Here is a 6,000-nt window from a genome sequence, read left to right as displayed (position 1 = left end):
AGTAAGAATTTTTCCCTGTCAGCAAGTTATTTCATAATTGCCTTCTGTATGGCTTCCTGTGCTTTTCTCTGAAACAGCTGGTACGCCTTTGCAGGAACGTTATGGTAAAATCAATAAATCCCTGACCTAGTCCTGCATCTCCGTGAATGTCTTTTTTACAGGAACTTTTCACCTGCCCAAGACCCAGGTTCAGCTTGCTTTGTTTGTAAGATAAAAACTGCTAAATCCCAAGGCGGAAGAAATTACTTGCTTTCTTTAGTGATGCCTTCACTTGAGACAGGAAAAACAAGACCCAAATCCTTCAACTCATGTGTTGGCATGTAGTAAGGAAGGTAAAATCATTTTTTTCAATAAATCTGTCTTGAAAAGCCGTTACTCATCTTGTAGATACAGACACACAATACGTGTGTATAGTATCCTTCTAATAGGGTGAAATAAATACTTTATGTCTTGTGACAGTGTCTGGGTGAAAGAAATCTAACCCCAACCATCATCTGAGCTTTGGAATTGTGTTTAGTAAGCCTTCCCCTTCGCCCTTACCCTCAACTCTGCCACTTATCATTTCCCTCATATTTCCACTTGTCTTCATCAAAACTACTTTTGGACTAAAATCTCATATTTGCTATATAAGAGGTAGTCCTCCAAAACAACCTAGTGATTGCAGTCTCACTCAGTTCAAAGATCAATGGAGAAAATCACTCTCTAGAAATGCTTTTGCCGTTTATTACACAAAGAAGCTAAGGGATTGGCGTAGGCTTAGATTGGCTTAGCTTAACTTTAAGCTGATTGAAAGATGGTGCAATGAACCACATCGTATGTATGTGGTGTGCCATGGCAAAGGAGGTTTTTTGATCCCTAGCTGGTAGTGTAGTCTAAGAAAATAACATACATCCACTTTTCAAAATACACAAAATAGGTGGGAAAGGGAACATTTCTGATGAGTGATAAAACTGAGGATGATGGTCCCTCACGTAGCTCATGGTCTGAGCCAAATAAAAGAGGATTTCACTAGACATGAATGAGCTTTTTTTTGTCCTCTAGGCAATCCATCAGTGGGACACTTTACTGAGGTGTATTTGCAATTCCCTCCCTCCTCTCCTTCCATCACTGTCAAAGTAGGAATTATATTGTCTTTTTTTTTTTTTCTTGTTTGGACATGCACCAGGAAAAGTGAATCTATTCATGCTTCAGATCCCTATGGCTTCTGGAGGCTGCATTGATCATCAGCTGCTAGCTGTGAATAAAGTCTTCAAGCCTTATTCTAACCATTATAGCACTTACTAGTTTCCTTACGTAAAATGCTCCTAAACTATAATTACCCAAAAGATTATGTGTTGGCAGTTACACAAGAAATTGTGTTACAAGATTCAACCAGGGGGCTGAGCTCACCCTACTGTCCCAGTCAATCCAATTTGTGAGAAGAAAAAATGTAGTACTTACTGTTAATCCTGGAAAATCAGCTACCTATTCTCCCCAGCCCCGATACCTGCAGAAAACTCATTTCATATTCAATATGCACTGTTCTGTTCACAGTGTTGCTTTAAATTCTCAGCTGATGTAAACAGGTGTTGATCTGCTGAATATTGAGTTCCATCAGTTCAGGTTTAGCTTACAATGTAGAGTTTTCATCCCTTTGTGTTTAACGTGAGGTGCTCTGTTAACTACCAGCAAAAAGGAAAACAACTCTACTGCATATTTTACTTTTTTTAAAAATAAAACAGTGAATTTTGGAGGATAGTTCTAGTAAAATAGACACTATTGCCTATGCCCTTATGAATGTTCACTGTTCACTCCATCCATTTATTTGTATGCATGAAATACACATAGTTCAGGGCTGTATCACAGCTTGTCAGAAATAAATGTGCATTGGAGAGAAGATGATGTCTCAGCTTTGTAGCGTGCACCCCTGTATTAATTTCCTGTGTCTGGTAGTCAACAATGCTGACACTTAATGGGAGAAAGTGATCCCTGGTGCAACTGCAGTGACCCCCGTGGAATTATCCCATGACAACTCTCATCTAGTGAGTAGCAAGAGATAAATTAAACAGGACTGGAAATTTGGAACAAGTTCAGACTTTAGAATATATGGAGGATTGGGGCTAGAGGAGACATTTTCTTATCATCCTCTGTAAATCCACACTCCCTTCCTGCATATGATCAGGTAGTTGCTAATAATACAAAATACATGAGCAGCATAAAACCTCTTATTCCTACTTATGTGAATATGATTTTATGTGACACAGGCCATTGCTCTTTGAACTGAATTTTGTTATTTGCCTGTAGAACCTGGTGGTTTGGCTGTATGACATTGACTTCCAGCTAAAACATTTTAGCCCCAAATTACTCTAACAGACAACTTTTCAAGCAATTAAGATAATTAATAATGTATTTTCATACTGTTAAAAAAAATACACCTGTGAAGAGCTTTAAAAAATTGAAGCATAAGGTTCTAAAATTCAGTTTGCTTCTCCTTAGATATTAGCTGGGAAAACTCTCAGAAAGTTCCTTTAAATATTTTAAGTGCCCCCCCCTCCCCCCCACCTATGTATAAGCCAGCTACCAGAATTGCAAACTGCCTGCTTTCTAGCACAAACCAGTTTTGTGGGATTTTTTTTCTGCTAAATAATTCACTTTCGCTCCACTGCTTGGATGAAAAAAAAAAATCTATCTATCTACTCCAGGCATATTCCTGTTGGATTCCACGTGTCTGATGATGCTGCAGTAGCACCGGAGGATTTGTGTTTAGCCATGCCTCCCGTCAGCTCTGCATCCCCTTGTTCCGTTGGGTAGAATTCAGAACTAAAATTGCATGTGCTGAGGGGTTGCTTGGAATTAAAACACATTTTGCCTATGCATAGAACAGGGGTGGAAAAGGGCACAATTATGTGAAAGTAAATGCAATTACACGGGAATGAGGCACACGAAAGCACTGAAGCTGTAAGCCAGGATCAGTAATTACTCTGCACTGTACAATTTTAGCTTAAGAAGTGCTTCATTTAAGAGCAAATTAAAAAGTTTGAGAACAGTGCCTTAAAATTACAGAAGCATTTCATGATTATGAGGAGGACTTTAATTTAGGAGACAATTACTGGTATTCTCACATTCCTGCATATTGAGAACCTGCAGGCACTACAATTCTCTGTCTACATGTGCCCCTATTGTGCTTTTTAATAAGACCAAGTTCTGGATTCTGAACATCAATGTTTGCTCTTTTTTTACAGAGCCTTTTCCTCAGCTTGTGGCTTAAAGAGTTCTTGTTACTTCCTAATGCTTCCTAAAAAGAGCAGTGATGAACTCAGGCCTAGGACCTCACTTGCATCCATTTAAAGCACATATTTGGGTTCTGTGGCATTCTGAAAATGTGTACATTTTACACTGGTGCAACTCCTTCGGTTTTGATGGAGTTTCTATGGTTTGTTACAGGAAGTGAATAAATAGACTGCAGCTTGACAATATAGCTGCAAAAGCAATGCACAGGGAGTAAGTCTTCTCTCCTCGTTGAAAGAGGAGCATAAAAATGTATTTTTGTATTATACATACACACACATAAAAAAACAGACAGAAAGAAAGAGAGGATCCTTTGTTGTGTAGTCAAAATTCCCTTTACAACCATGACAGCTATTAATTAGTATTAATCCTGCAATTACAACAGCCATCACTTTTGTTCTCACATTAGGATTGAACTGAGGATACCATGGAGCTGTAAGCCTGGCCTTCTCTTGTTAGACCTAAAGCTCAGTTCCTGGAGCCGTGAAAAGTCACGTCACTTGCAGACTGAGCAAGGAAGGGGCACGGCAAGAGCTCAAACCTATGACCACAGGGTTAGCTCTTGGGGAAGCTTTATGCATAAGCAGTAGGACAGTATCACAGTGAGTCCAGAACCAGATTTTCAAAAGGCATCAAACAAGATGTACAAATACTTTGGAAAATCTAGTCACCTGAGTGCATAAAACCTCTCAGAAATCAGTGAGGTACATTCGTTCATGTGACTTTGTTTCACACGAATCCCTCTTCTCAGAGATTTTCACAAACATTTAAAAGATCAACATGCAAATATGAAAAAATGAGAACAAACTCAGCATTGAACGGGACAAAGAGAAAAGGAAATAGCTGATTTAATTAGGTTTTAAAGGATGATTCCGACCAACATAAATCTCAATGAAAGCACAAAAATAATTACAGGTAATGAATTCCAAACTATCTAAAGCTAAGGAATTTAGTTAGCCTTGAGCACAGTACATAACACACCCAGTTCTTCCTTCTGTAGATAACATAGTGCATCCACTAATTTAGGTCACGGAGTTTCTTTTACACTTGTAATTATTTTTAATGCTGACTTTTTTTTGTCATTAGGGAAACAGCGCTGATAGCATAACCAAGCAAATCTCTCTGAAACATGGAAGCATTTCTATTTTATTATTCCTGGAGCTAAAATGGTGTGAGTCAAAACCAAATGACATCAATCATTCTACCACTGGATGGATTGGTGTAAAATCAGCAAGATGTAAACAAGGCTAGATTTCATATTTTTTCCTAGCTCTATCTATGATTCAGTAGCATTCCTCAGCCATGGCTTTATTTATGATGGTGTCAAAGGCCTAGCTCTTAAGTGGCCATGTCTTACATCAGTCCTATGGCCAAAGCAAAGCTCTGATTTCAAAGACTGAATTCTTTATGAAGATCTGTTTCATACCCGTAACTTCCTGAGTAGTTTAAAAGACATTTCTTTCTTTCCAGGGATTCCACTGAACACACGGATACAAGTGTTGGAAAGATAAAGAAAATACTTTGCTATTGACAAGAGCTGCAGGACCACAATCTGGATGAACTGGATTAAGAGTATGGATTTTGTTAAATGACCTATTTTGGTGGCTCAGAAATAAAAGCACTGTTTCTTGGGTCAGGTCCTACTTCAGATGTATTTATGTTTCTTTAGACTACAGGAGGTGAAAGCTAATGTCCACAGGTAGGCTTCTCCCTCACCATTTAAGGGATTTTATAAGCCTTATTTTACAGGAAAAATAAAGATGGAAGTATGAAGTAGGTGTTAAATTTCCATATCAGACAACTTGCATTTGTGTGGGTGGGAAGCAACAAATTGTCAGAATTTTAAACCACAACTGGAAAACAGCTGTACCCAACTGTGAGCATGCAAAATGTGGGACGTTCACTATCTAAATAAATACTACAGGACATCTTTCATGACTAGTGCTTTCTTATAATTTTCTTTGTGCCATTCTGTGGTATTTCTCTCTTCCTCCTTCTATTAAAGCAGAATCCTTGATGTAACACTGCTTAATTCAGCTACCCATAGCAGACATGTATTCCTAGTTATCATTTAGTGAAGCTATATATTTTTAGTGAAGTCAAATCCAATCTGGAGAAATAATACTAGGGAAATATCTTCTCTGTCTTACCATGAAAAAAAAACAACTCAATAGTGAGCTTGCCAGCCCTTGGAGATACTCAACAACAGTGAAGCAAAATGAGCCCCATTAATGATGAAGGGCACGTCCCATTTGATTGCGAATTAATCCTAAAAGGAAATTTGACTGGAAAAGGGACAAAGAAGCCAGTCTTCAATTTTTGAGGAGTGCTGGTTGTGGAAGTACTTCCCCTCAAAATGAATGGGCAAGCTTCTGTTCCCTGCAGCGGTGGGGTTAGGTGCCATGAGAATATCTTCTTGTCTGAATGTCAGGTGGCACAGACTGAATTGCCTAAAACCAGGCAATGGAGATATAGTTTTCCCACTTAAAAACATACACAGGCCTCAGATTTAATTTATATGGCTGGAAGGTCTCATGGTAGTCAGGCAAGTCCCAGCCTGCTTGGTGTCTACTGGTGTGCTCCACTGCTCCCTTTTATCGCATAGCTCCTTCTCCAGCCCCCAGTGCGAAACGGAGCCAGAGCTTCGTTGAAGTGTGAAGGACATCTTAACGCAACTTTGGGTGGTGGCTGGTCTGGAAGAACCGTGTGCTCCACAGCTGCTTCTCGCCATGG

The sequence above is a fragment of the Leptosomus discolor genome, chromosome 6 (genome assembly GCF_034619465.1).
Source record: "Leptosomus discolor isolate bLepDis1 chromosome 6, bLepDis1.hap2, whole genome shotgun sequence".
Classification (NCBI taxonomy): Eukaryota; Metazoa; Chordata; class Aves; order Leptosomiformes; family Leptosomidae; genus Leptosomus; species Leptosomus discolor.
Note: the sequence above shows the minus strand (reverse complement) of the source record.